Below are 26,276 nucleotides of genomic sequence, written 5' to 3'. Positions count from 1 at the left end.
TGAGTGCAATGATTACTGGGTTTTAACTTAAAATTAGATACATTCAGATGTTTTCGGGAATATGTTTTATCAAACAAAGAATATGTTTTTTTGTTCATTACTAATGTACTGACCCCAGAAATTATGTGTGTACAAATTGTCAAATTGGGTTGATGCTTCAGAAAAGGAAAATAGAGGCTAACGAGTCCTCTTGGAGTGGCAGTGCATTTGTTAGGGAGCGGTATTTGAGGCAAATTACTGTTTTAGCAAAATTACATGGCTTCCAGGGATTAAATTGAATGACTGTGTGTCCCTCCCTCATTGTACTGTAAGTGGCAGGGATGCAAGTTAACAGAGTGCCAGACATCATAATGCCTGGGGCATAGTTAGAGACCAGGGAAGATTTACAATAATCAAACACAGACAAAGTAGCATGAAGAAATTTCAATCCTCTCAGCCTTGCTTACAAACTTAATTAGGCTTATTGGGGCAGAAACTATTTTTCCTCCTCCCATATTTTATCTGTTTCTCCTCCATCGCCATCTCCTGTCCCAGATTATCATCGAAGAGATCACACTACCAGCAAAGAGACCTTTTTTATAAATCTTAATTTATTTGGTTGATTTGCCTGTAGGGAAAGGAGCAATAAGCAAGAACAAAATTTTAAGGTATTTGAAAAACTGCATTTTTCATAGAGAACACACTGTTTTTCCAAAAATCATACTTTAGGGGCACCTGGGTGGCTCTGTCGGTTAAGCCTCGGACTTCGGCCAAGGTCATAATCTCACGATTCATGGGTTCGAGCCCCTGCGTCGGGCTCTGTGCTGACAGCGGAGGCTACTTTGGATTCTATGTCTCCCTCTCTCTCTGCCCTTCCCCCACTCATGCTCTGTCTCTCTCTCTCAAAAATAAATAAATGTTAAAAAATTTTAAAAAAATAAAAATCATACTTTATTCAGGAAATTCTGAAGAAAATTAATTTTTTGTAGCTCTACAATTAGATCTTTCACAAGTATTTTCAATATTGTGGGAGTTGCTTGGCCTGCTCCCTTAAAAAAATTGTCAGTTAAATCTTTGTTTTCTTGCAGTATTTTTATGGTGTAACCGTTGAGAGTAGTGTTCATGGATGCTGTTCTTTGCCTTTCCATTAGCAGCGTAGTGGTGGGCTTCGGTTGATGATAGTAGATGATTGGGGGGTGGGAGAAGAGGTGGGGTTTCTTCCTCTCATCCCTCTTGTGGGCAGTAAAATCATCTGGCAAATGCCTTTCCAAGGATGTCGAGTGTATATATAAAGGAAAAGCCTAAGATTGCTAAGGGAGTGGTGTTTTGGTGAGGATTTCATTCTCTTTTACTCCATGGAAACGAGCCTTTTGAGGTTTTACTTGTCTGCTGATTTGTCCGGTGATCCAGGTAATCTATAGCAGTCTTTGTTTTCTCGGTGGTGTATGAAATGTAGCAAAATGGTAGAAAAATAGCTTCAGTGAAAGGGATGTACCTATCACGGAGGAGCAAGATAGAAAAGGAAAAGGATGTTTTTACATTATTCATTATTCTTAAAATAGCTTTTAAGGTTTGTTTCATGTTTTAAAAAACCTAATTTGACCTAAAGGAAGAAAATTTCTAGTTTTGAAAATCTGTGTTTTAATTGCTTAGCTTGAGAACAAAGGTTTAACATCCAGCACTGCAGGGATATTTTCACTCAAAAGGATGGGAAGCAGCATCCTTTTTTTTACCTTTTTTAGAACTGAAATGATATAACTTCTCTTAATTCTGAGCTAGGGACTTTGATTTATTATTCTGTAAATTGTGATTTAATTATCTGAAGCTTCAGGATGGTGGTTTCCCTTTGATACCCAAGGGACCTCAGATGGGGTATGAGAGAACAGGGATTAATCCTATGGTGGGGGGAAGGGAATGTTTTTATAGAGTAATTTTCATGATTATTTTTTAATTTGAAACTAAAATGCAGCAGCACACAGTCATTTGGAAAAGGTGATCTCCATGGTGCCAGACACTCTTATGAACTTGAATTATTTTATCCTTTGTTCAATTTGTGGTGTTTTTTGCCTTTGTCAGCTAAAATGTTGGTTATAAATATGAAGACGCTGCCGGATTACTATGTGATGGCATTGGAATTACATTTTGCTTTTTTTTTTTTTTTTTTTCTGCATTCATATCTGTATTCGTACCAGAGCAGAAGCATGAATGTGAAAAGAAATAGTATAAAATGCTGCAGGCTTTTTTGTTTCCTCCTGAATGTGTTTTTCATAGTGGAAGTTATTTTCTTGTGGACAGAAAGACCCAGGACCATGATTTATGGACACTAAAAACTGTTTAGCGCTACAGACAGCTCTGTTTAGAAAAGATTGCCTGAAACCATTTTTAAGTATACTTTGAAGCTTTCAGTTAATTTGATCATCCCCATCTTGGTGATTTGAGTTATCATACTGTTTGCCACATTTTGAAAGCTGGTTGACCCTTAGAATATTAACAAATTAACAATTACTTATTGAGTATTTACATTATGTTCTGTACTTTAGGTATATATGAGGTTTATAGTCTAGTAGAGGATATAAAAAAACTCATGCAAATGATGTGCTATTTTTGGTGCCAAGATATGAATACTGGTTATATACTCATGTACTAATATGTAGGTATTTTTCATAAACTGTTACATTTAATTCTCATAACAACCCAGTCACAGAATTACATCTGGCCCTCTTTTGTAGTGGAGGAAATTTATATTTTGAGAGGTTAAGTAATATAAACAAAACCATGAAGCCTAGGCCTGTCAAATCCCAATCTCTTTCCACTGAGCAGATTAAAACATTTTATCACAATTATTGTACATGACAAAGAGTGTTGCCAATAGAGTGAACAGGAGATAGGGATCCTAATCTCTGCCAAGTACTGGGCGATTGTGTAAATAATTTAACATCATCTGTAAAATGTGAGATTAAACTAAGTCACCCTAAAGTAGAGCTCTAACATAATGTGATTCTATTTAGTATAAGCGATTTTCATGTGTGGCTTATGGAAACAAGTCTCATTAATGTGTGTTGTTAAAATATGTACCGTCTTCTAACTTATTACAGTATACATTTATTGAGATCATTATTATCTGTTTTCTCCCTCTTGCCTTTACCCCAGATATATTGCAAGGATCTAGGCTAGGGCTTGACTATAGAGTATGTAGTTATAAATTCATTTATTGACTAAATGAATGAATGAATAATAAACTTGTATAGTACATTGGTAAAATAGGTAAGTAACTTTGTGCTTTTTAATACCAACACATTCTGTTGGGGCTAAAACTATTCATTTTGTTATTGCAATGATCTTTTGAAGAACTAAATAGTGTGAGAATCTTGAAAAGAAGAGAACCTACAATCAAGTTTAGGCAAGTAAAGTTTGCTAAAATTTCTCCATATAACATTATTGACAGTATAGAACTTGATGACCATAGGCTTGCCCAATATTATATTTAAAAATACTGTACTAAAGCATTATTGGATGCTGCCACATAAGCAAACAAACAAAACTCCATAGCTTTTTGGTTTATCCTTTAAGTTATATATAGTTATATATACTCTCAAATGCTATTAGTTTACAATGAGTAGAAAATATTCAAACCATTGAGTCTTTTTACTTAAAATATTTCTTAAGTAGCTTAAGGTATGACATAATGTTTACTGGCAGTTTTGGTTCATTTGAACATTAGGCTTTTTGAGATTTGAACAGCTTTATTGAGGTATAATTGTATAATAAACTATATATGTTTAAAGTATACAGTATGATAGGTTTTGATTTTTGTGTACAGCAGGAAAACTCTCCGGTACAATTAAGATAATAAACATATTCATCACCGCAAAAGTTCCTTGTACCTTTTGCCATTCTTCCCTTTGAATCCTTTCCACCCATCCCCAGCTACCACTGTTACTATCATTATGGATTAGTTTGCATTTTCTTGAGTTTTATATCACTGGAATCTTACAGTATGTGTTCTTTTTTGTTTGACTTCTTTAATTCTGCATAATTATTTTAAGATTTGTCCATGTGTGTATCACTAGTTAGTACTTTTTTTTTTTTTTTAATTTTTTTTTAAACGCTTTTATTTCTTTTTGAGACAGAGAGAGACAGAGCATGAACAGGGGAGGGTCAGAGAGAGAGACGGAGGCATAGCATCGGAAACAGGCTCCAGGCTCTGAGCTGTCAGCACAGAGCCCAACGCGGGGCTTGAACTCACGAACCGCGAGATCATGACCTGAGCCGAAGTCAGACGCTTAACCAACTGAGCCACCCAGGTGCCCCTAGTTAGTACTTTTTTATTGCTGAGCAGTAAATACTGTAGTGTATAGATAGACCATAGTTTGTCCATTTATCCATTGATGGCCATTTGGTTGTTTCACGTTTTGGACTATTAAGAATAAACTTCCTGGGGCACGTGGTTGGCTCAGTTAAGCATCTGACTTTGGCTCAGGTCATGATCTTGAGGTTCACAAGTTCGAGCCCCACATCAGGCTCTGTGCTGACAGCTCAGAGCCTGGAGCCTGCTTCAGATTCTTGTGTCTCCCTCTTTCTGTCACTCCCCTGCTCACGCTCTGTTCTCTCTCTCTCTCTCTCTCTCTCTCTCTCTCTCTGAGTGTATTTAACTTTTTAAGAAACTGCCAAATTGTTTTTTGAAGTGGCTGTGTTATGTTTTTACCAGCAATGTTCCAGTTGCTACACAGCCTCACCAATATTTGATATTGTTAGTCTTTTTCGTTGTTTGTTTGTTTGTTTGTTTGTTTGTTTGTTTTGAGAGGGAGGGGGAGAGAGTGTATGAGAAAATGGGGCAGGGGCAGAGAGAGGGAGAAAAAAACCCAGACAGGCTCCCTACTGTTAGAGCAGAGCTCGCCATGGGGCTGAAACTCAATGAACCATATCATGACCTTAGTCGAAGTTGCATGCTTAACCGACTCTGCCACCCAGGCACCCATGGTATTGTCAGTCTTTTTAATTTCAGCCATGTTAGTGGGTGTATAATGGTATCATGTTGTAGGTTTTATGTGCATTTCATGTAATAACCAGTGATGTTGAGCACCTTTCTATGTGTTTATCATTCATACGTTTTTCTTTCATGACTTGCCTGTGCAAGTCTTATTTTTTAAATTTTTAAAAATTAATTTATTTAAATTCAAGTTAGTTAACATACAGTGTAGTATTAGTTTCAGGAGTAGAACCCGGTGATTCATCACTTACATGTAACACCCAGTGCTTATCCCAACAAGTGTCCTCCTTAATGCCTATCACCCATTTGGCCCATCCCCCTACCCATCTCTCCTCCAGCAACCCTCAGTTTGTTCTCTGTATTTAAGAGTCTCTTACGGTTTGCCTCCCTCTCCGTTTTTATCTAATTTTTCCTTTCCTTCCGCTCTGTTCATCTGTTTTGTTTCTTAAATTCCACATGTGCATGAAATCATACGGTATTTGTCTTTCTCTGCCTTATTTCACTTAGCATAATACACTCTAGTTCCATCCAAGTTGCAAATGGAAGTCTTATTTTTAATTATGCTGTCTTTTTCTTAGATACTTGATTTGGAAATACTTTGTTCCAGTCTTTGACTTGTCTTTAAATTCTTTTAGTATTCTCTCCTTATTTAAAAAACAACTTTATTGATATGTTGTTCATATTTCAAAGATCAGAAGTTTTTAACTTTGAATTCCAGTCTGTCAGTTTTGCCTTTTATGGCTTGTGCTTTTGGTATGTCTAAGAAATATTTTCCTAATCAATATTTTCTCCTATATTTGCTTTTAGAAGTTTTATAGTTTTAGCTTTACTTTTAAGTCTGGGATACATTTTGAGGTAATTTTTTAATATGTTATGAGGTATAGGGGCGCCTGGGTGGCGCAGTCGGTTAAGTGTCCGACTTCAGGCAGGTCACGATCTCGCGGTCCGTGAGTTCGAGCCCCGCGTCAGGCTCTGGGCTGATGGCTCGGAGCCTGGAGCCTGTTTCCGATTCTGTGTCTCCCTCTCTCTCTCTGCCCCTCCCCCGTTCATGCTCTGTCTCTCTCTGTCCCCAAAATAAAAAACGTTGAAAAAAAAAATTAAAAAAAAAATGTTATGAGGTATAAATTGTAGTGTATTTTTTTGCATATGGATATCCAAATAGTCCAACACCATTTGTTAAAAAGACTGGATTACTTTTGCACCTTTGTCAAAAATCAGTTGTCCATATACATGGGGTTCTGTATTCTGTTCTGTTGATCTCTTTGTTTCTCTTGACCCCGATACCACACTGTCTTGACTACTGTTGGTTTGTAGTAAGTCTTGAAATCAAGTAGAGTTGATCCTCCAGCTATGATCTTTTTCAAAGTTGTTGGCTCTTCCAGGCCCTTTGCATTTCCATATGAATTTTAGAGTCAGTTTATTCATTTCTGGAAAAAAGCCCGTTGGGATTTTGATTGGACTTGCCTTGAATCTGTAGATCAGTTCGTGGATAAATGACATCTTAACGGTATTGAGCTTTCCAATCCATGAACATGGCATATAGCTCCATTTAATTAGATGTCAATTTTTCTTAGCCATGTAAGTTTTCAGTTTACAAGTCTTACATATCTTCTGTCAGATTTACCCCAAGTGTTTAGTGTTTAACATTTTAACGTTGCCATGAGTGATATTGTCTTTTCAATTCCTTTTTTTTTTAATGTTTATTTTTGAGAGAGAGAGAGACAGACAGACAGAGTGGGGGAGGGGCACAGATATAGGGAGACACAGAATCTGAAGCAGCGTCCAGGCTCTGAGTTGTCAGCCCAGAGCCCGACGGCAGGGCTCGAACTCACAAACCGTGAGATCATGACCTGAGCTGAAGTTGGACGTTTAACCGACTGGGCCATCCAGGCACCCCTCGATTTCAGTTTCTAATTGTCCGTTGTTAGTACAATATATAGAAATACAATTGATTATTGATTTTGAATCCTGCCACCTTGCTAAACTTATTAATCAGTTCTAGTAGCTTTTTTGATTTCATATAGATCATCATGTACTCTATGTAAATACAGTTTTACTTTTTCCTTTCCAATCTGGATGCCTTGTATTTATTTTTCTTGCCTTACTGCACTAGCTGTAAGAATAGTACAGTGTAGAGTAAAAGTGATGAGAGAGGATGTCCCTATCCTGTCTCTGACCCTAGAGGAAGAGCCTTCTATTCTTCACCATTAACTACAATGTTAGCTGTAGATTTTTGTAGATGTCATTTATCAGATTAGGCTCTTTTTGTGAGTGAGTGTTGCTATAAGAACTAGAAATATAATTGATAATACTGTTGTTCAAATTAAGTAAAAAAATTTAAATAGAAAAGAGCATACTTATGTTTTTAAAGAATAGAGACCTTCGACTGAGCCTGGGGGGCTCAGTTGATTAAGCGTCTGACTTTGGCTCACGTCATGATCTGGCAATCGGTGGGTTCGAGCCCCATGTTGGGCTCTGTGCTGACAGGTTGGAGCCCGGAGCCTGCTTCAGATTCTGTGTCTCCCTCTCTCTCTGCACCTCCCCTGCTCATGCTCTGTGTGTCTCTCGCAAAAATAAATAGTAAACATTAAAAAAATAAAAATAAAGAACAAAGACTTTCAGAGTATTTTTCAGTATAATAATTACTCTTTTTAACAGAAAATTCTACCACTGCCAAAATTCTGGCATTGCAAGAAGTTACAGCTAAACAAGTTTTTAGTATTTTCCCTGTATTTAATAGTTGTGACATAAATTTGAATTCAAATATATCATAAGAATATGAGGAGGAAGTAGAAACTATAGATATATAAGAAGAACTTTAATATACAGTTGACCTTTGGGGCACCTGGGTGGCTCAGCCGGTTGAGCGTCCGACTTCGGCTCAGGTCATGCTCTCACGGTCTGTGAGTTCGAGCCCCGCGTCAGGCTCTGTGCCGACAGCTTGGAGCCTGGAGCCTGCTTTGGATTCTGTCTCCCTCTCTCTCTCTGCCCCTCCCCCGCTCATGCTCTGTCTCTCTCTCTCTGTCAAAAATAAATAAACATTAAAAAAAATTTTTTAAAATATGCAATTGACCTTTGAACAACATGAAGGTTTTTAGGGGCGCTGACACCCCTGAGCTGCCAAAAATCCATGTTTAATATTTACTCCCCCCAAACTAAACTAATAATGGCCTCTTGTTGACCGAAGCCTTACGGGTAACAGTCAGCACATATTTTGTATGTCCTGTGTATTATATGCTGTGTTCTTACAATAAAGTAAGTGAGAGAAAATAAAATATTGCTAAGAGCATTGTAAGGAAAAGACATTTACAGTGCTGTACTATATTTATAAAAAAAAAATCCACATGTAAGTAGACCTGCACAGTTCAAACTCGTGTTGTTCGAGGATCAGCTGTAATAAACTTTTTTTCATTCATTTATAGACTTTTTTTATAAAAAAATTGAAATACTCATTTTTATGAATAAAGAGTAAAACCACGTTACTGTTACTGTAGAAGTATCTTTCAGATTTAGTGTAACCCTTAACATTTTACAGATGATGTTAAGTAGATCTCTGGGGGAATTACCCCTACTCTCATGAACTCTGTTGTCATCCAGACCAGTCTCTCTGAACTCAAGGCCTTGGTGGACATGTCTACCATGGCTTCCAGCAGGTACCTTGGCAAACATCAGACTGCTTTTTACCCAAGCTTGCTCTGCATTTCTTTCCATGGTGAGTGGCACAATTAAATGTTTTGTCATCTAAGCCAAAATCCTGGGAGTTTCTTTCCTTCTCCTTTCTAGATCTGCTTGGAGGTTCAATGTTTATTACTGTAATATTATGTTTACTATTTATTCCCTTTTCTGTATTGCCTTTGGTATTGTTTAGATCCTCATCACTTAAAATATCTGTGCTGTTACTATTTTCTAATTGGTTTCGCAGCCTCCAGTTTCATACTTTCCCTGCCCATTCTTCATTTTCTGTTTCCAAGGGGATATTTCTAACATACATATTGGGTCATATTACTGCCTGGCTTAAAACCTGTCAGTGTTCCTGCATGGTCTCTAGCAGTGGTTCTTTGGAGAAGACCCGTGTTTTAATGGACCTCTTTTGAGATTCTCTCTAGAGATTCTCTCACCCCAAAATGTTCCATACCTGTAGAAGCTGAAGTCTGGGTTAAGGATCTTTCTAGTCCTCCATATATAGATAGATAGATAGATAGATAGATAGATAGATAGATAGATAGATAGATATAGATATGTAGATATATAGATATAGACTCCTCCGCAGACATTATTACTCTCCCCCAACCCAACCCTCATGCTCTAGCCATACTGAGCTACTTGCATTTTCTCCAGACACATCAGTATATGCTTCTTCCTTTGCTTAGAATTTCTCCATTTGTCTCTTTTCCTCGGTTGAAGTATTAATTCATTCAAGAAATATTTATTGAACACCTTGAGGAACTGTGCCAGGTGCTGAATTTACCATGTCTAATTTAGAGCTGATGATATAGACCAACATTAAACACAATATAATTATAGAATGTAAAAACAAAAAAAGAGAGAACAGGGTAATTGTGGGAGGCAATAGCAGGAGGAACCCAATTTAAATTGGGTAACAGAAGTTAGGAAAGGCCTTTCTGAGGTAACAACCTTGAAGCAAAGACCTAAAGTTTATTCAGGAATTAGGTTGGTGGGGAGAGTTTCCCAGATAGAGCAGCATGCAAGATAGCCCTTTCTGGGGGAAGCATGCGAAGCACTAAGGGAAGGCCACTGGCTGAGGCATAGTGAGCCAGGAGAGTGGGAGGAGCTGAAATTAGAAAGGTGACAAGAGCTTGGGGCACCTGAGTGGCTCAGTCGCTTAAGCATCCAACTTCAGCTCAGGTCATGATCTCGTGGTTCGTGAGTTCGAGCCCTGCATCAGGCTCTGTGCTGACAGCCAGCTCAGAGCTTGGAGCCTGCTTCAGATTCTGTGTCTCCCTCTCTGCCCCTTCCCCACTCACCCTCTGTCTCTCTCTGGCCCTCAGAAATGAATAAACATTAAAAAAAAGTAAGAAGAGCTGTATTTTATATTTGGGTCTTGCATGTCATGTTTGGTGTTTGAATTTTTTTTCTTAAGTGCACTGGGAAGTTATTGAAAGAATTTAAGTGGGGGAGGAACTCACTAAGATTGGTGTTTTGAAATTTTATGGCTCCTGAATAGGAAAATGAATTGGAGGATGGTGCAAGAGTAGAAGTGGCAAGACCTTTCAAGTGACTTTTTTTTTAAATGTTCATTCATCTATTTTGAGAGAGAGCAGGGGAGGTGCAGAGAGAGGGAATCCCAAGCAGGCTCCGCACTGCCAGCACAGAGCCCGATGCAGGACTCGAACCCACGAACTGTGAGATCATGACCTGAGTCAAAATCAAGAGTTGGACACTTAACTGACCAAGCCACCCAGGTGCCCCTAAATTATTACAATAGTATAAACTTGTGACAAGGTGGCTAGCTCTGAGCTACCAGTGGCAAAGGTCAGAAATAAACAAATCTGAGATATGTGTTGAAGGTACAATCAGTAGAATGCAATGATGGATGTTAACCCACGAAAATGGAGACTTTTTTAGTTTGTGTCTTCAACCTTTAGAACAATGCTTGGTATACAGTAAATGCTCAATAAGTAATGTTGGATGGATGGAGAGTTGAATGTATTGGGTGTGAGCAGGGACAGGAATGTGTCATTGATGACTTCTAGATTTCTAACTAGATCAGGTAGGTGGACAGAGATCTATTTATTTTAGATGGAGAAGAAGTTTTGAGAGGCTGAGTAAGGATTTAGTTTTGAATTTATTGAATTTGGGATGTCAGTGGTATATCTAAATGAATATGCCCAAATAGCAGTTGTTTAAAGCCCAGAAGATAGAAGAAGTCCATTTCCTGAGTCTAATACTCATTATTTCATCAGACAAATATTTGTTGAGCTCTGTATCTAGCACTGCCCAGGAATGTAGCAGTGAACCAGAGATCCTGCCATCATGGAGCTTATATTCCTGCAAGAGAGGGAGGGGGCATGAGTGGGTGGTTAATGTATCAGATGATCATTTTAAAAAGCATTTATTTATTGATACTGTGTGCAGAAGTGTAAGTGTAAGATATAGTGGGGATACAAAATTAAGACAAATTCTCCATTGAGGAGATACTAATGTTTTATTGAATGGCAGTAGGAATGGCTTTTGTTACAGGTATTTATTAGTTTCTGTATGTTAATTGGTCCAGTGCTCACCCTCAATCCTTTTACTATGGCTCCTGAGTTCTTTATTTTGAAGATATTTTTATTGGATGGATTTTGTCTCAAGTAGGTTTTTTTTCCCCCTCTCCAAGAAGGGCTCATAGGTGCTTTATATCCTTAATTTCTCTAAAGATTCCTTATATTTTAATTTCCAGTATACATAGAAACTTTTTAAAGAAATTTTAGACATTGTGTCATTATCTCTTACACTGGAGTCCTATATTATGGCATATGGAATCTTACTGGGGAGAAATCTTAAGCTAACTTAATCTTTCCTACTTGCATAAGACTTAGATTTTTTTGTCTAGGTACTCCTATAACTTTAAAAAAATAATTTTTAAAAAAATTCCAGGGGCGCCTGGGTGGCTCAGTCGGCTGAGCGTCCGACTTCAGCTCAGGTCATGATCTCGCGGTTCGTGGGTTCGAGCCCCGCGTCGGGCTCTGGGCTGACAGCTCAGAGCCTGGAGCCTGTTTCGGATTCTGTGTCTCCCTCTCTCTCTGACCCTCCCCCGTTCATGCTCTGTCTCTCTCTGTCTCAAAAATAAATAAACGTTAAAAAAAATTTTTTTTTTAATTCCAGTTAGTTAATATGCAGTGTTATATTAGTTCCGGGTGTACAATATAGTAATTGTATAGTAATACAGTTCTGTACATCACCCTGTGCCCATCATGACAAGTGCACTCCTTAATCCCCATCACCTATTTCACCCATCCCCCTACCCTCTTCCCTCTGGTAACCATCAGTTTGTACCACTGTAATTAAGAGTCTTTCTTGGGTTCTCTCTCTCTCTCTCTCTCTCTCTCTCTCTCTCTCTCTCTCTTTCCCCTTTGCTTGTTTGTTTTCTTAAATTCCACATATGAGTAAAATCATGTGGTATTTGTCTTTCTCTGACTGACTTATTTTGATACTGATATTGACAGCTGATACTCTTTAGCTCCATCCATGTCACTGCAAATGGCAAGACTTCATTCTTTTTATGACTGGATAATATTCCGCTGTATATATATACCACGTCTTCTTTATCCGTTCATCAGTTGATGGACACTTACTTGGGCTACTTCCGTATCTTGGCTGTTGTAGATAATGCATGTACTCCTTTGAATTAGTGTTCTCGTATTCTTTGGGTAAATAGTAGTGCAATTGCTGGATCATAGGGTAGTTCTGTTTTTCACTTTTTGAGGACCCTCCATACTGGTTTCCATAGTGGTGGCACAAGTTTGCAACCCACCAATGATGCAAGAGAGTTCCCTTTTCTCCACATCCTTGCCAACACCTGTTGTTTCTCGTGTTGTTGATTTTAGCCATCCTGACAGGTGTGAGGTGATACCTCATTGTAGTTTTGATTTGCATTTCCCTGATGATGAGTGATATGGAGCATCTTTTCATGTATCTGTTGGCCATCTGGATGTCTTCTTTGGAGAAATGTCTGTTCATGTCTTCTGCCCACTTTGTAATTGGGCTGTTTGTTTTTTGGGTTTTATAAGTTCTTTATATATTTTGGATGCTAACCCTTTTTCAGATAAGTCATTGCAAACATCTCCTCCTGTTCCATAGGTTGTCTTTTAGTTTTGTTCGTTGTTTCCTTTGCTGTGCAGAAGCTTTTTTATTGTCATACTGTCCCAATAGTTTATTTTTGCTTTTGTTTCCCTTGCCTCAGGAGACCTATCTAGAACATTTTACTATGGGCAATGTCAGAGAAATTACTGCCTGTGTTCTCTTCTAGGATTTTTATGATTTCAGGTCTCATATTTAGGTCTTAACTTCATTTTGAATTTATTTTTGTGTATGGTATACGAAAGTGGTCCAGTTTTTCTTTTGCATACTGCTGTCCGGTTTCCCCCACACCATGTATTGAAGTGTCCTTTTCCCATTGGGTGTTCTTCTGCTTTGTCAAAGATTAATTGACCATTTAGTTGTGTGTTTATTTCTGGGTTTTCTGTTCTGTTCCATTGATCTATGTGTCTGTTTTTGTGCCAGTACCATACTGTTTTGATGACTGCAGCTTTGTAATATAACTTGAAGTCTGGAATTATGCCTCCAGCTTTGCTTTCCTTTTTCAGGATTGCTTTGGCTGTTTGGGGTCTTCCGTGGTTCCACACAAATTTTAGGATTCTTTGTTCTAGTTCTGTGAAAAATGCTGTTGTCATATAACTCTTTATTTAAAAATCTTATATTTTCATAACTTTAGCAGTGTGTGTGTTAGTGTTGATTATTTTGTGTCTGTTTTTAGAGTATGGTGTATTGTTCAGATTTCAATTATTTTGTATTTGGGGGGATTTTTTTCTAGTATATTTTTGAATATTCTTTTTACCCGTAAAAAGATTACATAGTGATTAAGAACAAGAATTGTAAGGTCTGGGTTCATGTCTCAGCTTCTCTGCTTGCTATTTGACTTTCAGCAAATTCATTAATCTTTCTGTGCCTTAGTTTCTTCATCTGTCAAGCAGGGATAATAACAGTATTTACTGAGGATTAGTTAATGTATGTAATACAGTTACAACAGTTACTGGTACATGCTATATGCACAATAAATGTTAGCTGTTATTGTTAACTATTCCTTTTTTCTGTTACTTACTGTTCTTTTCTGTCTGTGTTCAAAAGACCTATGTGGCTCACAGCAAAGTTCTTGGTTACAGGATTTTCTATGTTGTGTTCTGATGGCAGGTGCTCTGTCTTTCCCTCATTATCTCCACTTTACCTCCAGCAGTATCATAAACCTAGGAATGTGTCAGCATGTTTTTGTTTTTTAATTTTACTTCCTCCTGTTGTTCTGAGTCTCTACGGAGTCCCCTTCTCCTTTGTTTTTTCCCCAAACTGGATATTGACTTCCTAAAAGAAGGACAGTTAGATCTTCATTTCAGATCTGTGATCTTTATGTTTAGGGAAAGCAGTTTCCCGTTCAGGTGTACCAAGACTGTTTTGGTAGAGATCCAGAATTTAATAGATTTGGCAAGTATGTTTTGTAGTTAGCGGTTTAAGGTTATAATCATGTCCTTCTTTCATAGAAGATGGATTTTTTTCCCCTTCTCTCTTTGCTTTTAGTGTCGAGGAAGGCTGGTGGAGTAAAATTGTTTTTATTATCTTTCATCTTTACTTGGAATTTCATGCATATTTATTGAAGGAACCGGTGGTTTGTGAGACGGTCGCCATGAAGAAACACATTCAGGTGGAAACAGGTTTCCTTTATGATGCGTAGCTGGCAAGTTGCCTACGTGGCAAGTAGATGTTAACTGAATTCTCCACTGAGCTTTGGGATTTGGACACGCAGATTCCGTGGGATTGGGAGTTCTCTTGTAACCAGTTTATATTGGCTTATCTTTGCCTGAAACTATATAAAGAGTGTGAACACCTTTCTAGCTAAATATTTTGTAGTTATATCGCATCTAATTTTCTGATTCTCACTGAAATGAGAAAACGTGAAAACTTTTGGTCAACTATAAAAAACTATACAAAGGGAAGATAGTGTTTTGTGGGAAGGCAGTGGTCTAGAGGCTGAGAGCAGGGACTCTAGACCATGAGGGTTTGAATCAAGGGTGCTCCATCTACTGATTATGTAACTGGTATAAGTTACTTTAACCTCTTTGAACCTCACATTTTTTTTGTTAAAAAAGGAGGCTAAAAATAGTATTTATCTCTTAGAATTATTGTTAGAATTAATATATATAAGATATAATATACATATATATTATATGTAATACAAATATGTTAACTCCAGTGAAACTAGTCAGGTAAGTTTTAGCTATTATTATCACACTTGTAATTGTTAATCGTTATTCTTCTGAATAATGGAGGACACGTAGTTGGAACAATTTGTCTAGCATTATTTTTAACTCCCAGGTGTGGACTTGAAGGTATGGAGTGTTCCTCAACTAATCCTTCTCTCCAAATGAGTATTTTTCAGGGACTCTAACCCCAGGAAATACGCAACAGCTTACTGTGTTATTCTTCACCTCTCTGACTTACAATTTCCAGCCGGTTCATCTCCTCTTTAAATATAAGTTCAGTAGAATGTTTTTTTCCTCCTAAGAATTCAGAAACATTTGTTCTGATGATGAGCTCATTTAAATTTGGGTTGGAGCACTGATAGAAAACCGAGCTGGGTTCCCTTAATGGGGAGTCTGGCCATTCATCCTCCTTCACCCTCCCCGGGTAGAATTTTTTTTCAGGAACTAAATAGCTTTATCTAGCGGGGTCTTCCTGCCGTTAGCAGTGGAACAGTACAAAGGCCACATTGAGCATAGCTGCTGGGGAAACCCTTTTTCCTTCTCTGGCCTGTAAATGCTGTTCTGTCTCTCTGAAAAGCCCTGACATCAGCTCTTGGAAAAATCCAAATACTTGTGTTAGAACAGGACTGAAACACTTGCCTGGGCAGACACTAAATGGCTGAACTATAGTTCTAAGTTTACCAGATGCCTCTCAGTCATGTTACACTTAAAATTAGAAAAAGTTACGTCTATGAGTTTCAGACATTATATAGACAAAAATTTAACAGCCCACCTCTCCTGTGCTCATTTTATTCTTTTTTTTTTTTTTAATGAAGTCTAACTTTAAGATAATGTGGAATTCATACACGACAGAACATGTCACATTATAAACTTTGGTGTTCTTCACATGTTAGGTGCTTCATAAGTATTTGATGTTTGGGGCAAAATACACTGTTACTGTAAACAAAGACTGAATTAGACTTTCTTGGTGTTCATGTCTATGGCATATGAAGGTTTATTCATTCTTCAGAGTGCTCCTTTAAAACACGAATCAGATCATGACTTAAAACCCTCTAATTTTCCATTGTACTTTGAATAACATCTAGATTTGTTGACATGGCTCACATTCTTACATTATCTGGTCCCCTGTATCTGTTAATCTCATCTCATTACTACTCTCGGTCATTTTCTATGCTCAAGCCACGCTGGACTTTGTATTTCTCAAATACACTCAGCTGCTTCTCCCTTGTGAACCTTGTGCGACTATTCCTGTGCCTATAATTCTCTGGCCCCGTATCTCCTCATCGCTGGCTCTTTCACCTCATTAGGTGTCAGGTCAAATGCCCTGGAAGTCTTCTGTGAATAAACAGAATTAACCCATCTAGTCATAGTCACGTGTCTTTTATTTTTCTCATAGCACTCACCACTGTCTGAAACAATTGGGTACAATTATTTGCTTGTCTAGTCTGTCTTCCTGTAGAATGTAAGCTTCTTGAGAGCAGAGGCTCTATCTGTTCATAGATGTAAATCTCCCGTGACTAGAACAGTGCATGGCACAGATTGCTGTTTGTGTAACTTAGTGTGTGTTTGGTGGCCCGTTAACAGGAAATCTAAGAAGTAAGAACATTTACTGGCTCACATAAAAAGAAGTCTAGAGGTAGGGCTCAGGGATTTTTAAAAATTTTTATTTATTTATTTATTTATTTATTTATTTATAACGTTTATTCATCTTTGAGAGACAGAGCATGAGCGGAGAAGGGGCAGAGAGAGGGAGACACAGAATCCGAAACAGGCTCCAGGTTCTGAGCTGTCAGCACAGAGCCCGACGTGGGGCTCGAACTCAGGAACCGCGAGATCATGGCCTGAGCCGAAGTCGGCCACTGAACCGACTGAGCCACCCAGGCGCCCCAGGGCTCAGGGATTTTTGATCTCATGGCTTACCTGTGTCAAGAGCCCAGGTTCTTTCTAATTGTCCACTGTTGCCATTAGTGTCAGCATCATCTTAAGCTAGTTCTTAAGGGTGGATGCTAAGTAAGTAGCAGTCAGGGCTGCTTTCTTCCTCATTCCTGTCCAGTGGGAGAGAGGAAAAGAAGTTTCATCTTCTTTCTTAAGAGTAAGAAAATACTTCCACAGATGTTTTTAGTAAACATTGTTTCTATTCTCATCGTCTCTTTCTGAACCAGTTACCCAGCAGTGCATTTACCATTCAGTGCAAAAAGGCCCATCTCTGTTGCTGCAAATGGGGTCATCTTTCCTTGAGTCATTCTGGGGAAAGTGGTAGATAACTGAATAGAATTGGGGTTAGAAGGAGGGCTGTGGTGTGGATTGGGAAGCCCTTATATCCTCTATAATTCGAAATAAACATGTTTTGAATGAATGAATTCATTTATTAAACATACATTGAATTGTCAAGTATAAGCTCAGTGACGAACTAGTTAATTAGAATACAAAATCAGATAAAATACTGCCCTCATCTTCAGATAATTTAAGATCTAGTGAGAGTGACAAGTTAACAGATTATTAACATTATTTCAAAAATCAATTGAAGAAGGTAATTTAATCCAAAAGAAAGCAAAAAAAAAAAAAATGAGAAGGGGAAACAAAGAACATATGAGACAAACAAGCAAATGGCAAGATGGATAGGCTTAAATCTAGACATATCAATAATCACATTAAAGGCAAATTGTTTAAACACCCCAATTAAAGGCAGAGGTGATCAGATTGGATAAAACTGCAAAGCCCACCTATATACAGCATACAAGAAACACACCTTAATAAACATAAAGACACATATAGTTTATTTTTTATATTAAGTATAGTTTATTGTCAGATTGGTTTCCATACAACACCCAGTGCTCTTCCCAACAGGTGCCCTCCTCAATGCCCATCACCCACTTTCCCCTCTTACATATAGTTTATTTTTATTTTTTTTATTTTGAGAGAGAGAGAGAGAGAGGAGACAGAAAGACAGCACGCGAGTGGAAGAGAAAGCAGAGAGAATCTTTTTTTAAATTTTTTTTCATGTTTATTCATTTCCTGAGAGAGACAGAGTACGAACAGGGGAGGGGCAGGGGAGGGGCAGAGAGAGAGAGACGGGAAGACAGAATTGGAAGCAGCCTCCAGGCTCTGAGCTGTCAGCACAGAGCCAGACACAGGGCTCGAACTCACGAACTAGGAGATCAGGACCTGAGCCGAAGTCAGATGCTTAATTGACTGAGCCACCCAGACGCCGAGAGAGACAGAGAGAGGGAGGGAGAGAGAGAGAGAGAGAGAGAGAAAAATGAATCTTAAGCAGGCTCCACGCTCAGTGTGGAGCCCAACAGGAGGTTTCATCCCACGACTTTGGGATCACGACCCAAGCTGAAATCAAGAGTCAAATGCTCAACCGACTGAGCCACAGAGGTGCCCCAAGACACATACAGTTTAAAAGGATGGAAGCAGATATGCCATGCTAATATTAATCAAAGGAAAACTATAGTGATATATTAATATCAGATAAAGTTGGGGGCGCCTGGGTGGCTCAGTCAGTTAAGCATCCGATTTCGGCTCAGGTCATGATCTCATGGTCCACGGGTCTGAGCCCCACGTCGGGCTCTGTGCTGACAGCTCAGAGCCTGGAGCCTGCTTTGGATTCTGTGTCTCCCTCTCTCTCTGCCCCTCCCCTGCATACTCTGTCTCTCTCTGTCTCAAAAATAAATAAAAACATTAAAAAAATTTTAAAAAATCAGATAAAGTAAATTTCAGAGCAAAATTATTAGGGATAAAAAAAGTCATTACATAATAATAAAAGCATCAAGTCAAAAAGAAGAGATAACAGTTCTAAACTTTTATGCACCTAATAACAGAGCTTGAAAGTTCATGAAAGAAAAACTGATATAACTTAAAGGACAAATAGACAAATCCACAGTTGTTATCAGTGATTTCAGTATCCCTCAATAATTGAAAGAAGTATACAGAAAATCATCAAGGGTATAGATTCCTTAACACCATTGACCAATTTGATCGAATTGCATTTTATAGAACATTCTAGCCAATGACATAGTACACCTTTTTTTTCTTTCCCCTTTTGGGCAAGTACACACGGAACGTTTGCTAAGATAGATCATATTATGGGCCACAAAGTAAGTTTCAGTAAATTAAAAGGATTCAAGTCCTGTAAAGTATGTTCTCTGACCACAGTGGAATTAAATTAGAAATCAATAAAAGAAAGATCTCTGGAAAATCCCCAAATATTTGGAAAGTAAACAACACACTTTTAAATTACCTATGGGTGAAAGAAGAAATCAGAAGGGAAATGGGGGCAACTGGGTGGCTCAGTCCGTTAAGCATCCAACTCTTGATTTTGGTTCAGGTCACAATCTCATGATTTGTGAGATTGAGCCCTGCATTGGGCTCTGCGCTGACAGCATGGAGCCTTCTTGGGATACTCTTTCCCTCTCTCTCTGTTCCTCCTCTGTTTGCTTGCTCTCTCTCAAATAAATAAGCTTACAAAAAGGGGGGGAAGTAGGAAATTATTTTTTGCTAAATGAAAAAAACCCCCACAATTTATCAGAATTTGCAGGATGCCACTAAACCATTACTTTAAAAAGCATTAAACACCTATTAGAAAAGAAGAAACGTCTAAAGTCGACTTCTTTTGTAAGAAACTAAAATAAGAAGAGAAAATTAAAAACAAAGTAAGCAGAAGCACATTAAGGAGGACACTTGTTGAGATGAGCACTGGGTGTTGTATATAAGTGATGAATCACTAAATTCTATTCCTGAAATCATTATGACACTATATTTTAACTAATTTGGATGTAAATTAAAAACAAACAAAAAGAAACAACAAACCAAAGTAAGAAGGAAAGAAATAATAAAGATCAGAGTAGGAGTCAATGAAGTAGAAACAGAAAAACAGTAGAGAAAATCAACGAAAGCAAAGCTGTTTCTTTTGAGAATATCAATAAAATTGTTAAACCTCTAGCCAGGCTGATGAGGAATAAAAGAGGGAAGACAAACGTTACCATTCTCAGGAATAAAAGAGGTGACATCACTACAGATTATACAGATATTAGAAGGATAATAAGGAGAGGGGGCACCTGGGTGGCTCAGTCAGTTGAGCGTCTGACTCTTGATTTTGGCTCAGGTCATGATCCCAGAGTCATGAAATCAAGCCCCTCAACAGGCTCTGTGATGAGCGTGGAGCCTCCTTATGACTCTGTCCCCCTCTCGCATGCTCACTCGCTCTCTAAAAAAAAAAGGGAAAAAAAAAGGATAATAAGGGAATATTATGAATACTTTTATGTCAATAAGTTTAACAACTTAGATGAAATATGGTTTGGGATTTTAAAAAGTCTACCAATATACAAACATATGTAAGGTATAACTATGTATTATATATGCATACACATATATGAACATGTAAAATACATGTGTGTATGTGCAGATATACACACAGTTGTATGTATATACACACATATGTATACACATTTACACACATATATATAAACATATAAAATGAACAATATATTATAACCAAGTGGAGTTTATCCTGTGAGTACAGAGTAGATGGAAGCTAATTTTCTCATTGTCACGTAGGGGAGTTAAGCAAGGAGGGAAGATCAATGAACCTTATACTGGATTAGAATTATAGACATCAGTGTGAACTCATGTTTAGCTTAATATATACATAAATATGGATAGAGACTGAGGCAATTTTTGATTTTCTAGTTCTGTCTGCTGAGGAGGCATAGAAATACCAGGAAGCACACCCAGAACCCAGATCTTGGTTTCTAACTACCAATCCCCAGTAAACAGCTCATTGGAGAAATGGTTGATTCCAAGGCTGGATTAGGGAAAATAAAAGAGGAGTCTGGAGCAGCTTATAGTGCCAGAAGCAAGGAAATGCTCCAAAAAACAAAGAGCTGAGCTTAGATGACTCAGTCAGTTGAGTCTGTTCAGCTCAGGTCATGATCTCATGGTTCGTGACTTCGAGCCCCACATTGGGTGCTGTGCTGACAGCTTGGAGCCTGCTTGGGATTCTGTCTTCCTCTCTCTCACTCTGCTCCTCCCCCACTCGCTCTGTCTCTCTCTTTCAAAAACAAATAAACATTAAAAAAAAAAAAAAAGCTGGGGACATATCAAAAGGAAACAGGTGCCGACCTGAAATACCTGTGAATGGCTTAAGCTGAAACTGTTTGAGCAGGAAAATAAGTAATGTATTGGATTAGAATTCCAAGTATAAAATAATACGTATGAGTTCAGTATTGACATAAATGATTGCATAAATAAGAAGACAGAAATACTCCTTACGGAAGAATTCCAAATAGCATGTGTACATTCTCCTTTATCCAGGAAATGGAGCTTAATCTTCCTAACCCCTAGTATTGGTTGGATTGAGTGACCTGCTTTTAAAGAATAGAGTATGAAAATTGAAAAAATGTAACTTTGCAGGGAGAAGTCTGGTAAACCCTACCTTGACCAAATGATCATGGTTAGCATGCTTACATGATTACAAGGGACAAGTCCAGTTGTACACCCCCTGATGTGTGATAAGAAGGGAACTTCGCTTCTGTGGTATCCCAGAAATAGACCTACATCTATACGGACAACTGATTTTTAACAAAAGTGCAAAGGCAATTTAGTGGAGAAAGGATGGTCTTTTCAACAATTGATGCTGGAACAGTGGGATATTCATATATAAAAAAAATAAATTTTTATCCATACCTCACACCTTATACCAAGATTATTGCAAAATATGTCAAAAGACCTGAAAGTAAGCTGGAAAGTTCTCAAACTTCTACAAGAAAATATAGGAGAAAATCTCTGTGACTTTGAGTTAGTCAAAGACTTCTTAGATATGACACCCAAAGCATGTGCAGTGATCCTGTTTCTAAATGAGGTCATATATTCACAGGTACTAGGGATTAGGACTTCAGTGTTTTGGTTTTTTAATAATTTTTTAAAGTTTATTCATTTTTGAGAGAGACAAGAGGTGAGCAGGGGAGGGGCAGAGAGACACAGGGAGACAGACACACAATCCAAAGCAGGCTCCAGGCTCAGCTGTCAGCACAGAGCCCGATACAGGGCTCAAACCCATGAACTGTGAGATGATGATCTGAGCCAAAGTCGGACACTTAATCTACTGAGCCACCCAGGTGCGCCTTCAATGTACCTTTGTGGGGAGATACAATTCAACCTATAACAAGTGTGGTAGTGCCCAGTTTAGGGGTTGCTTTCACGTTTAATGCAGGGGAACTGATCATCTCTGTATGCACTTATGTGCAGTTCCCACACTGAGTAAGTAATGCATCTTCCTCATCTATGTTTACTTGTTTTTCAGATGTAACTCTGGTATTATAATTAGAAAATATAAATACAGCTTTTTGGTATTTATTCAATTTGTGGCTTTTATATGGTTCCTCTGTGTTGTTTTCACTTTTAACAGAAAGAATCTCTTTCGTCTATTTAGTGAGAAAAATTTCGTCAACTTGAACACCAACGTAATGTTACTCTGGCCCTTTGTCTTACAAGGTCTGTTCCCAAAATGTCTCCTTTATTAGCTTCTTGCTGCTGTGTCTTTCCATAAGGGTTAGGCATGAGTCCACGGGATTGAGCTAAAGGAATAGTGTGTCCTCTCTTTTCTCTTTACCTGGCACACACACAAACTCCTCTTCAAGTCCAAACTCCCATGTGGATTCTTTACTATAGATAAATTCATCCTAAGGAAGAAATCAAGAGGGAGTGCCTAATTTGAGTTACAAGGTTATTTGTTACAACAATGCCTGTTATACTGAAAAAAAATGGGCCTAGTCCAAATATTTACAAAAGATAATTGGTTAAATTGAATAGCCTATCTCAAAGCACTCTGTAGCTATCAGGAATTATTTGTTTAGAGATCTCTTTCTCAAATCTTTATCTTACTTGGAAGCTCAGAATATAAAATAAATAAAAGCTAAGCAGCTCTGATGTGCAGAGAACCTAAAACTCCCTCCCATCTACCCACTTGTGCTCTCTGAGGGACGTCTTTTGATCCCTTAAGGTTGTGTGCAGCACAATTTAAAATCAGTGCTGTAGTGAAATATTTAATGATGTAAAATTATGTCAATGTTTCATTAGTTAAAAAGTCTACCAAACGGTATGGCCTATATGCTGTAACTGTTACAAAAAGAAACTTTTACACTGTAGCTATACTACATACAAATAGAAAAGTCTGTATTTTTAGTAAAGTTGGGGGAAGTATTGATAAAAATACTGGGTATTGAACTCTTGGGTGATTTTTATTTTCTATTTTGTCTTTTTAATTTTTAAAACTTTAGTGCATATATTTTTGGGGGAATAAAGAGGATATTTCTTCATGTTGAAAAGTAGAAAACTATTGCTTTCTAGGAAACTACACTTTTGGAAAGATAACAGTCTAATTCTTCAGTCCCTTGAGAGAGAGGAGTTCTCTTGAAAATGTTAGAAAAATACTATTGGTAACATAGATCTATTTAGAAATTAATGTCAGTAGTCTTACCTGTTGAAAGTGTGTTGGGATAAGTCACATTTTTAGTATCTAAAGAAGAAAATAGAACTAAATGTCAGTGAATTAAAAATGATTCCCAGATCTGGAGTGATGTAAAGAACCATGTCAAAATATTTAAAACACACATTCCCTCCAACTTTCCAAATTCAGTGTTGTGGTGAGCCATGTTACCGATAAGACTGTATACCCTCTACTCTAACTCCATAGTTTTGGGCCAAGAAAAACTCTTGTAGAAGAAGATGTGAGATAGCCTGCATATAACTAATTTTCTCACCTTTCCCTCTCAGAATCAGAGGTCTTTTTTCCTTTGTGCTGGTTTGAAAGTTTGGGGTATTCAGATTTGTCATAGAAAATGTGGTTTCTTGATAGACTAAGTGGATGGCTAAGGGGAATTGAAGAATTGGTAATATTTGATGCCAGAACGAAAGCATTTATGAAGAGAAGTCTCTAGTTAAAAACGAAAAATTGCATTATAACATTCATTGTATACATAGCTGGTAAAAGTGTTTTTAATGAAAAAAAAATTTCCTTAGAAGAAAATGAGACATTTTTATGAAGGCGGGATGTGTGTTATATAGAAGATTTAATTGTAATGATATTGGCTATGATCAGTTTTTTTAGTCTTATCTTTACTGATATTTTATATTCATATATCCTGTAAGTTTTATTTATTTATGGAAATATTTCACCAACTAAGGAGTGTGACATATAAATGTAATGATATGTCATCAAAATGCTTACTCATAATGCATTTCTTAAATAATTGTAACAATTATAAGTAGAAAGCATGGAACGTCCTTAATCCTTATTCTCTTAGAGTTCTTCCTGCAAAGTATATGAGGTTTTTATTTCTTTGTAAGAAATAGGTCTGTGTCGGTTTGGTTCAAAGAAATTGTGCACATTTTTAGAGTATATGGGTGCCAAGTTTATACTTTTCTCATTCCCTGTGTTTCCTTGTGCTGTGACTTTTGGGGGGTACATCCTTGTTTATTCAGCTTTGTGGTATAGATATGATATGAATTAGCTTTCTTTGTAGTCAAGGAGTGAGTGCATACCAAGTACAATAGCTGAAGGTACGCAGAGATCATGACTAATACTCTGTGATTTGGGTGTCAGTGTAAATCCTGACTGGTTTTCCTTCTCCTAAAAGATTCCCATTATCATTGTGTTGGCACTTGCTAAGAAATGTTTAGGAAAATTTAAGAGAAATCTATTATAATTTGCTTTTTTGTTGAATTGGTATTCCTTGCTACAAACTGCTATTTTTATGGATGTTTCAGACTTTTTCTTTAATAAAAATGGCCAACTGCAAATATATCATATATGTGCTTTAAAGTGGTACAGAAGAATTTGTATTTTGAGTGGAACTTTTTAATATACTAGACAATATGTTATTTGACATATTATTTTATATTTTAATTTTACATTTTCATAAAATTCTCCAGTTCACATTGATGGTGGAGTTTGTCTCAATGACACCTCAATATAAAAGGTAAAAGCTAAGACTTTCTGCTTTTTCAGAAGTACAATTGTGACCTTTGGCAAATCTACACAAAGCAGTTTGTCCTAACAAATTTTGCACAGTTCTCTCTTCAGTTTACAAAATTTGAACATTCAATCTTAATGTATTTTATGTAAAATCTTGTTCGGAAACATGCCTATCCTAGATTAAGAGGACATTTTTTTTCCTCTTATTTTTATTATGCTCACAAACATATTCTGATTCTTTTTTTTTTAATTATATTTTTAAATGTTTTTATTTATTTTTGAGACAGAGAGAGACAGAGCATGCATGAGCAGGGGAGGGGCAGAGAGAGAGGGAGACATAGAATCCGAAGCAGGCTCCAGGCTCTGAGCTGTCAGCACAGAGCCTCACACGAGTCTCAAACCCACAGACCGTGAGATCGTGACCTGAGCTGAAGTCGGACGCTTGACCGACTGAGCCACCCAGGCGCCCCAAACATATTCTGATTCTTGAAGTGTGTCTGCATTGCTATGAACTGTCCTCTTCTAACTGCTTTTGCTGCATGTCAGTTGTCTTTTTTTTTTAATTTTAATTTTTAATATTTATTTATTTATTTTTGAGAGAGAGAGAGAGAGAGAGAGAGAGAGAGAGAAAGAATCCCAAGCAGGCTCCGTGCCTTCAGCACAGAGCCCAATGCAGGGCTTGAACCCACGAACTGCGAGATCATGACCTGAGACGACACTGGGAATCTGACGCTTAACCGGCGGAGGCACCCAGGTGCCCATTTTCAGTTGTGTTTAGGCATTTTTTTTTATTTCTTAGATTTCTCTGATATCCCCATGATTGTTCAGTAGCATACTGTTTATTTCCACATTTTTGTGGTTTTCCCAGTTTTCTTCTTAAAATTGATTTCTAGTTTCATACATACCATTGTGGTCAGACTAGGTGCTTGATAGGATTTCAGTCTTCTTTAATTTATTGAGACTTGTTTTGTGGCTTAACGTGTGATCTGTCCTGGAAAATATTCCATGTGCACTTGAGAAGAATGTGTATTCTGTTGCTTTTGGATAGAATGTTCCATATATATCTGTTAAGGACATCTGGTCTAATGTGTTGTTTTAGTTCAGTTTTTTCTTATTGATTTTCTGTGTGGATGATCATCTTTTGATGCCTACTATTATTGTATTGTTATCAGTTTATTCCTCTAGGTCCATTAATATTTATTTACTATGGTACTCCTATGGTGGGTGCATATTTATTTAAAAACGTTATATCTTCTTGCTGGATTGACCTCTTTATCATTATGTAATGCCTTTCTTTTTATTGAAGTCTTTGTTTTAAAGTTTATTTTGTCTAGTAAAAGCATAGCTACATCAGCTT

General features: G+C 37.5%; 1 protein-coding gene across 5 annotated transcripts in view; it reads left to right on the top strand.

The window, feature by feature from the left end:
• Nucleotides 1-26,276, top strand: part of ARHGEF12 (Rho guanine nucleotide exchange factor 12) — a 149,917-nt gene that overhangs the window by 36,997 nt on the left and 86,644 nt on the right. The window contains exon 1 of one of the 5 annotated variants that reach the window (XM_019468862.2): nt 1,227-1,389. The exons of the other annotated variants lie outside the window; for them this stretch is intronic. The gene's annotated coding sequence lies outside the window, so the exon portion shown is untranslated. Of the gene's footprint in view, nt 1-1,226; nt 1,390-26,276 lie in introns of those variants that run through there. 5 annotated transcript variants of the gene reach the window in all.

Source organism: Panthera pardus, unplaced genomic scaffold, assembly GCF_024362965.1.
Source record: "Panthera pardus isolate Hobbes unplaced genomic scaffold, ASM2436296v1 HiC_scaffold_12, whole genome shotgun sequence".
In the NCBI taxonomy this organism is placed as follows: Eukaryota; Metazoa; Chordata; class Mammalia; order Carnivora; family Felidae; genus Panthera; species Panthera pardus.
Note: the sequence above shows the minus strand (reverse complement) of the source record. Positions and strands in the feature narration are given on the sequence as shown.